Here is a 12,004-nt window from a genome sequence, read left to right on the forward strand (position 1 = left end):
AGCCTAGAGGGTGGTACAGGTTTTGCCAAGGGTGATGTAGGCCAGAAGGTTACCTCTAATCATAGAATTGGAAGAGACCCCAAGGGCAATCCAGTCCAACTATGCAAGAATACACAATCAAAGCACCCCTGACAGATGGCCATCCAGCCTCTAGAGAAGGAGACCCACCACACCTCAAGGCAGCAGAATGTGGCCTTCGGTGGTAAGCAGGAAGAAGAAGGTAACCTCCATTGCTTAAATCCATGTCTAGCAATGAAGTGCGCTCTTCTTTCTGTGCACATATACATACAAAGCGTTCAGGGGTAGCTGTGTTGGCTGAATTATCAAATACAAACAAAAATCCATCAGTGATACCTTTATTAGCCAATCAAAATGCACAATATATTTGTTGCAAGCTTTCGAAGCTCCATGGGCTTCTTCCTCAGTCAAGATGTTACAAACCAAACAAGAGAAGAAGAAAAACATAACTGGAGATGTTAGTCAGATACCTGCATGTTGTTTCAGTCCTTAGTAAAGATGGTATGCTGGGGAGGATATCTTTTGCAGGCAGGCTCCTCCTCTTTCTGGCCATATGGCAACAAGGAGATTTTCAAATGCCAGAAAATTTAAAGTCCATTTGCATCTCAACAGGAACCCTTCTTTTGCAATCCAATATGTCTCCATTCCAGTGAGGTCACAGGCCTATAGAGTGTGTTCAAAAGTCAGGAAAGTCAACATTAAAAATCAGACTGCGGGGACTTACCCGCAGCCAAAATTGAGGTCCAGCACAAGGAGCGAAGCCGCTGGCTAAAGCTTCTTCTTCCCAGGAGGCCCTGCAGTCCCTGGGAAGGCTAGTTCTGGCAATATCAGGCAGCCAATGATGTGCAAACAGCCTGCTTTTTCCTCACTGGCTGCCCAGAGTGAGGTGCCTGACTAGGCCAGTTCTTTCTAAGCCCTAGGAGGAACAGCTCTGAGCAGCAGAGTGGCAAGTGGAAGCAAGTAACTAGCAAGCTGCAGCGGCTTCAGGCACATGCCAAAAGGTTGACAGAAGCGTGGTATGGGGTGGCAGCAGAATGGATGTGCAATCACCTGGCCAATGTCTTATAAGCACTCACTTTGGCCAGGTACTTGGCAACTATTGATTATGATATAGCCTTCAGGAAGCAGGCTTCCCAGAGCAACAGGGCACAGCTTTGGCTAGTGTTTTTCAGTCCACATGTCAAGGGAAAGGGGGACAGCCCAAAGCCATTTTGATGGGCATGAGGAAAGGGGGCCAGGGACCTTGTATGTTGGGAATATAATCAAGGGAAATGCCAATGAGCCAGGTATACATTTGAAGACAGCTGTGAGTCGTGCCTGGATCCCTACCCCAAACTGTCTTGCACTCACTCTGTTGCACTCATTCACAGCAGTTCTTTCAGGGGGGACACCCCCTCATTTCCCCCAGCAGAAAAAAGGGAAGGGGGGACTAGGGTGGAAAAATCACTAGTCAGGCCAAGTAATGAGATCTGCCACCATGTCTGCTCTGGGTTGGCACTCATGCCAATCCAGCTGAGTGCCTTGCTTACTGTATTGAATTTCTACCTCAACAAGGAAGCAGCCAGATTCATGTAGGAGGGGTTTTCCAGCAGTTTCTGTGTTCTGGCAGTAGGTCCCTGGATAGCCTTTGATTCAGGCAACCTTAAGTCAGCCAGAGAACTTCCAGAAGTAGTGGCTCAAAAGTGGAGTGACTTCCAGACCTGGTTATGGTGTCATGAAGAGGGATTCCCAATGTTTGCTGGAAACTTTCACACAGCATGGTAATGAGCCAGGATTAACCAACCTTTGGCTCAAAATTCCCTCTAGAACATGAGAATTGAAGAAGCCATCAAAGATCCAGTCCTCTTTCTAGCTTTCTGTTTTCTAAAGAAGACAGAAAGGGGGTGAAACAGAGGGGATCTGAAGAGTTTTCTGCTGTGTACCTGCAGCCAGAAGAACTGGCATGAATGATGCCACCAACTCTTTTTAACCTAGCAGACAGCTTGGTTGAAATACTGTCATCAATCAGGGGTTCTACAGACATCAAAAGAAAAAAGATCGTAAGTGAGCTCACTTGTTGGGGAAGTCCTCTGTTCATCATGTTCCTGCTTTTATAACAGTCTTTGATCTTTGTGGAATTGGCAGTCATGCTGGTAAAACAGAGATGCACCTCCCAACCCAAATAAATAAAAGTAGAAGACGCTCTGTGCTTTGGAATTTTGGAAGTTTGGAGAGAAAGAGACAGCGAAAGTTAATAAATTGCAAGAAATTAAGAGAAAGAACCTGAAAGATACAAAGAAGCTAAAATCAGAGAAGCAAAAAAAATAAAAATAAAAAATAGAAGTTTAGTGAGAAAAGGAGGTAAGTTAAGTGTGATTCATTTTTTGGCCCCTGGTGAGCAGAACCAAAGGAATTTCATGCCTATGGAAGTGCTGACTGACACAGGACTTTGAAATTTTGAACCTTGGAATCTTGAACAGTAAAAGGAAATTCAGACTGACTAGATGACAAAATGGCAAGATTTCAAGACAAAATTTAGACATAGGGATGCAGCATGGAGAAGGAGGTGTGTTATATGGAGAAAGACTGTGTAGAATGTGGCAAGTTGATGAAGATGAACTGAGGACTGTGTGAAAGTATAACAGGTAGAAGACAATGGACAAAAATCTACAATTAGGACTTTAAATTAGAATTTAAAAAATACATTTGGAAGTTAATTTAAAATAAGAATATAACAGCGTATATTTATACATTTGCATTTCGTTTCATAAGATGAAGGGAGTGTAGCTGATTGTCTAGCTTGAATTCAAGGCTAGAAATGGAGGCAGAAGGAATATAGACTGACAAGGCAAATATTTCTACAAATATTTTGTTGTGTGAATATATATTAAACTCATTAACTTGACTTTGTTAAACCAGTCAATCAATTGTAACTTTTCAGATCAGAAACCAGAAGCATAAGTACAGGCTTTAATGTGACACTATTGAAGTATTAAATATTAGAGTATAATATTTATTACAATGCACTAATTATATAGCACATATATTAGAGAGTTCTAGAGCTAACTTATTTGGATCTGTGCATCTAAATAATTAATCACATTTGTATATTTAAACATATTTTCCTTTTATCCTTGTATTCAATCTTTCCCTCCATTTTTTTAAAATTACATTTTTGATATTTGGTGAATATTAATGAAACAGATAAATAGAAGAATTTAATATGAGTAACTGGAAGAATTCATCTAGGTAGAAAACATCCTAATTTTATTAGTAAAATATTAATTTAATTGTGTAATAGACAGATTTTAGAAAAATAAGATAGAACTTATTTTTAGAAATTTGTACGTTAGAGATTTAGTTAAAAGTTAAAGTTACATTTAGTTTAAAACAACATTTGAACTGAAGAAATTATTTCATACTTTTAACATATTGCTATTATATCTTAGTGTGTGTGTGTGTGTGTGTGTATATATATATATATATATATATATATATATATATATATAATTTTGCTATCACTGATGAAATAGAAACACCTAGTGGACATTAAAAGAAATAATAAAAATTATTTGAGAGTCTCACAGGGAGAGAGGAGTGATGATAAAATAGGAGAGTGAGAAGAAATATGAAGTTAGGAAGACTTCAATTAAATTGCAATCGATGATAACCAGAAAAACAAAACACTCAAACCTCAGTAAAAGCTCAAAGAAGACCATCTAATAAAGCACCAAGTAGAGGATCAGACCAGCCTGCAAAAATGGAGGAAATAAGGAGAATGAAATGACCTCTACTGTATAAACATCAAGGATACACCAATAAATTTTATACTTTGTTATTTTTGGACCCTAACCCTGATATAAGATAACAGTGCCAGATTCTGTGCAGTTGCAATAAAAATCCATCAGGCAATGACCTCCACAGTAGGCTAGTACCAATCTTGCCCTGGCACACTTGATTTTAAAATATTATTTTAACTTCCTTTATTCTGCATCCCCTTTTTACCTGTGCTGGTCTATGACAGCAGGCTGGGAGAGGCACGCGCCATTTAATTTTTCTTGTATAGTCAAGGAGGTTTTGCAGAACAGAGGAAAAGCTGACCTGAGAACATTGTTGGAGGGGGGGGGGGGGCTCCTTTATTTTTCCACATTTTCTTTTCCCTTTTTTCCTTAAGGGGCTTGTAGGAACTTTGCTCAGAAGACGTGCATCAGAGACTTGCCTCTGAACTAGCTAGTAGCCAGGAGTGCTGTACATAATTTGAGCTCTTTAACAGAAGCCCACAGGGGTTCTTTACACTGGTGTTTAGCAGGGGAAGCCCACAGTCTTGTTCAGTGCCTCCTTAAGACTTTTCAGTATGGATACTGAAGGCCCTGCTGCAGTCACCTGCAACACTTGTGGGATGTTTGTATTCTTGCCTAGAGATGTGGGGAACTTCACCTGCACTAAGTGCAAGTTGGTGGCCCTCTTAGAAGTGAAAGTACAGCAGCTGGAGGCCCAGGTAGCTACATTTTAGCATCATAGGGAGCAAGAGGTTTCCTGACCAGAAAGGACCAGATGGTCCTGAACAGGAAACACACAGAGGAGGTAGCTGGGGAGGAAGAGGTCACTCCACATACTACAAAAGTAGATGGTTGGAGGAAAATCACACACAGAACTAGGAAAACCAGGGAACGTTCTGGGAGATTGCAGCTACAGAATGAATTTGAATCTCGGTCTGTTATCAGAGATGATAAGGAAGAGCAGCAGGGACAGACTTCAGGGACAGAGCAGGGCACCCTGGGAGTACCACCAAAGGGAACAACCACTGCTAAGCCTCAGAGAGGCGTGTGGTGGTCATGGGGGACTCCTTGCTGAGAGGCACTGAACCAGTGGTTTGCAGGCCTGACAAGATGTCTCGGGAGGTGTGTTGTCTCCCTGGGGCAAAGATCCGTGATGTGACCGAGAGGCTGACAAGACTTGTCAAGCCCACTGACCATTATTCCTTTTTCTTGTGGTTCATGTGGGAACCAATAATACTGCAAGGCACAGCCTTCAGAATATCATAAGGGATTATGAGGCTTTGGGTAGGAAGTTGAAAGAGGTGGATGCACAGGTTGTTATCTCATCTCTTCTCCCAGTTGAAGTGCATGGTCCAGGAAGGGAGAAGAAAATAGTGGATGTAAATAACTGGCTGCGTAGATGGTGCCGCCAAGAACGGTTTGGATTCTTGGATCATGGGCTGTGGTCCCATGAGGAGGGACTTCTGGCAAGGGATGGGTTGCATCTCACACCAGTTGGCAGAAATGTTTTTGCTAATAGTCTCAAGAATTTGATCAGGAGGGCTTTAAACTGAGTTATGCAGGGGAGGGAGACAGGAGGGATGGAGAAAATAGCCAAACTGTCATAGAGCAAACAAGACAAACAGTGCAAGGACCCAACAGTGGGAGAGAAAAATGTTTGCACAGGTAGCAAGTAAAGAGAACACATGATCTTAAATATGTATCTACACTAATGCACAGAGTATGGGAAATAAGCAAGATGAACTTGAACTCCTAGTACAACAAAGCAAATATGATATAATTGGCCTCACTGAAACCTGGTGGGATGAGTCTCATGATTGGAATGTAGAAATAGAAGGATTTAACCTTTTCAAGAGAAATAGGCCAAACAGGAAAGGAGGAGGAATAGCCTTATACGTCAGGGACTTTTACACCATTGAAGAGATCCAGGACATCCATCCTGGAAGCCAGGTGGAGAGCATCTGGATAAAAATTAAAGGGGAGGGAAACAGCAAGGATGTTATTGTGGGAGTCTACTACAGACCCCCAGGTCAGACTGAGGAATTGGATGATGCCTTTCTAGAACAGATGACCACACACTCAGAAAGGAGAGATGTAGTAGTGTTGGGTAACTTCAACTATCCTGATATTTGCTGGAATTCAAACTCAGCCAAATCCTCAAGGTCTAGCAAATTCCTCACATGCCTTGGAGACAGTTTCATTGTCCAAAAGGTGGAAGAGGCAACAAGGGGATCAGATATTTTGGATCTGATCCTAACCAACAGCAATGACCTAGTTAATGGAGTGCAAGGGGTGGGATCCTTAGGTGGAAGTGACCATGTTCTCCTGGAGTTTGTTATACAATGGAAAGGAGAAGCCAGGGATAGTCAGACATGCATTCTAGACTTTAGGAGAGCGGATTTTAGTAAACCGAGAAATACTGGGGGTGATCCCATGGTCAGGAATACTAAAAGATAAGGGAGTTCAAGACGGATGGGACTTTCTCAAAAGGGAGATACTGAAGGCACAATTTCAAACAGTTCCAATGAGGAAGAAAAATGGGAGGTGTCTCAAGAAACCAGGACGGATGACTAAGGAACTTTCAACTGAGCTAACTTTTAAACAGAGCAGGTATAAGAAATGGAAAAATGGGGAAATCACCAAAGAGGAATTGAAACAAATAGCAAGCACGTGTAGGGGTAAAGTCAGAAAAATTAAAGCACAGAATGAACTCAGGCTTGCTAGAGAGGTTAAAAACAATAAAAATGGCTTTTTTGGAAATGTCCACAGCAAAAGGAAGAAGAAGGAAATGATAGGGCCACTTCATGGAGAAGATGGCAAAATGCTAACACAAGACAGAGATTGAATTGTGATTGAATTACTTATTCAAAAAAATGTGAGATGGAAAAAGTGTAAGAAGAATAAAAGCAAGAAAGCATTACTTTAATGCCAGGGCATTTGCTGATGATCTAGTGATATCCTTGGAAGATCTTTTGGAAAGTATACAAAAATCAAATGAAACTATTTTCACTTTTTGGGAAGTTTCAGGCCTTAAATTAAACAAGGACAAAATGACAATCATCACTAAAAACATGACAAAATCAGAAGATAAAAAATTTCAAGATTGGACAAGATTAAACTTAAGTAAAACAACAAAATATTTAGGAATAATCATTACTAAAAATAATTCAGATCTATTCAAGAATAACTGTGAAAAAGTTTGGATGAAAATTAAAAAGGATCTTAATAACTGGAGTAGTCTAAAACTATGTTGGGTAAAATAGCTGCAATCAAAATGAATGTTGTAACCAACCATTATATTTGTTCCAAACAATACCAATAATTCATAACAGGAAAAAAAATTGGCAAAGTGATATATGTAATTTTATATGGGTCAGGAAGAAGCCAAGAGCAAAATTAAAAGTCTTGCAAAATGCTACAGACAGAGGCAGTTTAGGATTCTCATATCTAAAACTTTCATACAATCAAATCATAGAATCATAGAATCATAGAGTTGGAAGAGACCACAAGTGCTATCCTGTCTAACCCCTGTCATGTAGGAACTCACAATCAAAGCACCTCCTCCTGCAGATCGCCATCCATTCTGTGTTAAAAACCTCCAAAGAAAAAGGTTTACCACACATGCTGTTTAATGTGGCTGAAAAAGTGGAAGATGTGAAAAAATAATTGTTTGTTAATATTTAGAGAGAGAAGAATTGAGGTTTGGCTGGCATGTTTATTTATGGTTCAGTAATAGATCAGTCAATAAATGTTTTAATAACCATTTATGATGAAAACATTCCTGAAGGTATGGAAAACATACAAATTAAGATATTCTCCAAAGACCCCAACATGGATATCATCACATGAAACATTCTACAAGAAGGAAAATGTTATGGATGACATTTGACTTGTTGACATTGTGACTTGTTGACTTTTCAGGGAGACTCATACAAGATCAAGAGGCAAGAAGAATTAAACAGTGAGGGAATTAAACTGTCACTGCTTGCTGTACAAACAACTGAAAGAAAAAAATTAAGGCTGAAATAAAACTACATGGCATAGAAGAGAAATTAACTGATTTAGGAAAAGTACTAATTATAGAGAAATGTACCTCCATTCAACAAACTTGGGGTCTCCTCCTTAGGTGTGGCTCTCAAGAAGTCACCAAGGGGGTTTAGGCACCACTTATATCATGTCCCAAGGGAGCTTCAGGTAATGATGCTATCCCACTTCAGTTTTGCTCAGATCAATTTACCTCTTTCAATCAAGGGGTTTGCCTGATCCAAGCCTGGGGCTCTCATGGTGAAATTTGACATAAAGCCAGTCTTCAGGCTCCTCCTGGTTCATCCCGATGATTTCTGTCTGTTAGGATTCAATTTCCAGAGTCAGTGGTTTTGCAATAAACCAGCGCTCAGTCAGATATGCTGCTTCTGAGACATTTAGCCCCTTCCTGGAGTGGGCAGCCAAATTGCAGGTGGGTTCCCCATATTTCACCCATTACCAGAACAATTTCCTCTTGATAAATAGGAAGGACACTGCTGTCAGAGGCCATTTTCACACTCAAGGAAGAGCACAGAGCAGAAGGTGAGCTGGGAACTCATACGGTTCTCTTTTACTTTTTCATGTTTTTTTCATGAGGAGATCACCCTCATTTTCTCTGTTGTCTCCTTTTGACATAATTTCTGTTGGCACCCACCTTCATTACGTAAAAGGAATGATGTATGTAGTCTGGGTATGTACAGAGTGTCCCTCATGATTGCACTCTGAACTTGTTGTAGTACCTTCTTTTAGTCTTTAAATGAAAAGACACAGCTCTTTAAACACAGTTCAACCAAACTATGGTAAGATTCTGAAAATACAATTCAAATTTGTTTTCAGAATTTTCAGACATTACAGATTATGGTAATACTCTTACTATGGCTAAAATGCATGCTGATATGCCACACCTGTTGATAACTGCCATTTTCCACCACCGGTTCCAAAGGTGGTAGCAGCAGCACCAGCCACAGCTTGAAGTCTGTTCTCATGTTCCTCCAGCTGCAGCCTTTGCAAGTGACTCAGATTCTCCAGCAAGCTCTTGGCTCAGCATCACAGGAGGGGGGAGGACGAACACAGGAGGAAAAAAAAATCCTTGTCTTCAGGCTCTGCAAGAGAAGGAAGGTCATAGGAGTGTGGCTGAGTCTGGCCATCCTTTCTTTCCATTCTCAGATCCTCTAGTTATTTTTGTCTTCAATTTGTTTTGGATACTCCTACAGGGCCAGTTAGTTCAGGAGAGGATATCCCATTCAAAGGCACTGTTCCCAGTGTGGGTTGGATTCCCTCTACACTTCCCCCCCACCCCCACATCTCCCACTCTAAACAGTTGTAAAATATTTGTTTCAGTTTGTCTGGCCTACATTTTCTAAGATGGTGTGGCCTGGCTTATATCACTGCTCTACATTCTGCATTTGAATTTAAAAGAAAAAATGCCTGAGAAGAAAAAGGCCAGCAGCCATAGACTGCAATAGAAAAATTTCCTAGCACAGAGAGCAAAACAAAGAGGCTGGCACTTCCCTAACTGAGAGGCTTGTGGTTATATACACACCATACCATACTTTTTCAGGCTAAGGCTACTTATAAAACATGGTCTAGATTAAGGATGGAGAGGCATCTGGACCTGAAAAGGCTGGGTTTTAGCAAATGTTTGATTCAAATGCTCAGAAGAGGTTGAACAGTTTGCAAGCACACACTTCTAGAATTTGTAAAAGTCTTGAAAGTACTGACCTGGCAAAGTGTCCACTGTGAAATAATCCCACTTGGTCAGGCAACAGCAATTGAGGCAAGATGGACAACAGGTCTCAGCAAGGCTTCTAGACATGCTACTAGTTTCCTTCTGTTAAAGGTCTTTTGAGAATTGGTACACACAGTAATACAACCAAAGTGTGGGTGAAGTCTTTGGTCAGGTCACTGGTATAAATGTAAAATATCCTGGGGAGAAAAGTTGTGGATGACATCCTTGGAAACAGGCTTCTAGCATTAGCATCAAAACTTGTTTACTAATTATGTGCCTTTGTTTAATTAATGTATATCCATTCCCCACTGCTGCTCTTATTTGACATAAAATATATTCCAGGTATTCTTGATAATCGATATCCAGGACACAGAAACACACAAACGAGAGCTGCTGTTTCAGAAGCAAACTACACACTATGTTACAGCCGTATGTAATTTAATTTGACAGATGCTTTTCTGCTCCAAAGTGTCCTCTGATGCCAGGAAGTGGAGTGAGGTTGATCCTTTGTTTCTTGCTTCTCCTCTCCAACCATTCCCTCCAACCAATATTCCACTCCCTCCATCCCATAAAAAAGAAGCTAGAGGTGGGAAAATTAGTGGTGTAACAATGGGTATAGTTAGGATGAAGTACCTGCAACATCCTTTCAGTTTTTATAATGCAACATAACCCTTCCCAAGGGTGTTTTGAAGTGGCTTTTTGACCATTATTAGGCAGGGTTGGATAGTTACTTTGTTGTTGTTATTGTTGTTGTCATCATTTCTGATTTATGGAAAGCCTGAGCAGGTGTGGTGTAGTGATTTATCTGGTGGACTACAGCTCTGGAGACTAGGGCTCACAGTCTCCACTCTACCGTTGAAACCTATTGGGTGACCTTGGGCAAGTCACAAAAACTTTTAGCCTAGGAGGATGGCAACAGTAAACCTGCTTTGAACAAATCTTATCCAGAGACCCCTGTGATAGGATCACCTTCGGGTCACTATGGCCCGTTACAGATGGACCTTAAAGTACGTGCTGAGCACGTACTAGGGTTAGAAAGCGGCGGCGCTTCCGTACCCCCCCAACCCTAGTACGTGCTCAGCACGTACAAAATGGCGGTGGCCGTTCCACACAGCCGCCGCCATGACTACGTCACGACCACGTCGCCTCCAAACGAGGCAGCACGGTTGTGATGTAGTTGGGCCACATGAGGGCGCTTAGTGCGCCCTTCCCACGGCCCCAGAAGGAGCTCCGTTTCGGAGCTCCTTCCAGGTTTGCGTCGCTGGGTGCAGCCTTTAGATGGCTGCGCCCAGCGACGCAGAGGAGAAAGGGGCCAAGCCTTTTGCCCCTTCCTCGTGGCCCGGAAAGCATCGGATCGGGGCTTCGGAGGCTGCCGTTGTGGCAGCTGAGGCCCCGATACATCGGGGAAAACAGCACCTACAGCCACCTCAAAGGGGCGGTCTGTAATGCACCTATAAGTCAGAAATGACCTGAAGGTACACAACAATAACAACAAAAGGTGAACCTACCATGGGGTTTTCTTGGCAACCTTTGTTCAAAGGGGGTTTGCCTTTGTCTTCTTCTAAAGCTGATAGAGTGTGCTGGAAAATGAGAGATGTACTGTGTTTTTGTGGGGGGAAAACATTGTTAAGTTGTGCTGTTGTTAAAAAAAGGCTTTTATTTGTCCTGCTGATGAGTTTCAGGAAAATCCTTCTTCACAAGCTGATTCTTCTGTTTCTCTTTTTGTATAACCAGAGTTTCTAGCATTGAATGTTAATGCTACAACCCTTTTTCCCCAAAAGGTAGACATTTAGGGAGCAGTAGTGGCATTGCTAGGGTGGTGGTTGTGGTCACCTACTTATGGTGTCACCCAGTGCAGCCCACATCCCACATGCCCCCTAGTGACATTTCTGCCACATGGCAGGCACGGGCAAGAGGCTTCTCAGTCCCTACTCATACAGCTACTTGGTTGCTGTTCCCAGTGTGACTGGATTGCAAAGGGAGTAGCAAATGAGGTTAGGTTTTTTGCATGTGGATTAGAACAGTAGATCTAATATCACGAAACATGTGGGAGGGAGCACTAGCATTGTCATTCAAGAAGAATGGGGGTAGTAGCCCCCAAAGGGTTGGGTACCACTGATCTATACTGACAAAAAAAATAGGCCTTACTTTGAATTTTTCTAGTCCACAGGGACCCCATTAAGTCTGTACATGCAATGAATTTAGAAATGACATCGGCACATCCAGCCACACACCAGCACACCCTGTGAACTCACTTTTCTTCCCTTTCCCAGCATGCACCAACCTAGCAGTCAATAGCCATGAGTGTTTGCCTGTCAATCTAAAAATCACCTTGCACTATGATTGGATGCCTCTCCACACTTTCCCTCCTTGCCACCCCAAGGAGGGAGGAGGGAATTCTAAATGTACAGACAGACACGATGGAGGAAAAAAATTAAAATTATATTTTATTTCTCTTTTATTTATGAATGTGTGT

General features: G+C 41.7%; 1 long non-coding RNA gene across 1 annotated transcript; it reads right to left on the reverse strand.

Annotated features, from left to right (window-relative positions):
* Positions 1-367: 367 nt before the first annotated feature.
* LOC149312557 (uncharacterized) lies at positions 368-8,793 on the reverse strand. The gene is made up of 3 exons (XR_016281415.1): positions 8,705-8,793; positions 8,014-8,120; positions 368-681 (listed from the first exon to the last, which is right to left on the reverse strand). It is a non-coding gene; the product is annotated as an uncharacterized LOC149312557 (long non-coding RNA).
* Positions 8,794-12,004: the final 3,211 nt, after the last annotated feature.

This window comes from Sceloporus occidentalis, unplaced genomic scaffold (genome assembly GCF_023333645.1).
Source record: "Sceloporus occidentalis isolate IW3139 unplaced genomic scaffold, rSceOcc1.0.p SCAF_5, whole genome shotgun sequence".
NCBI classification, from domain to species: Eukaryota; Metazoa; Chordata; class Lepidosauria; order Squamata; family Phrynosomatidae; genus Sceloporus; species Sceloporus occidentalis.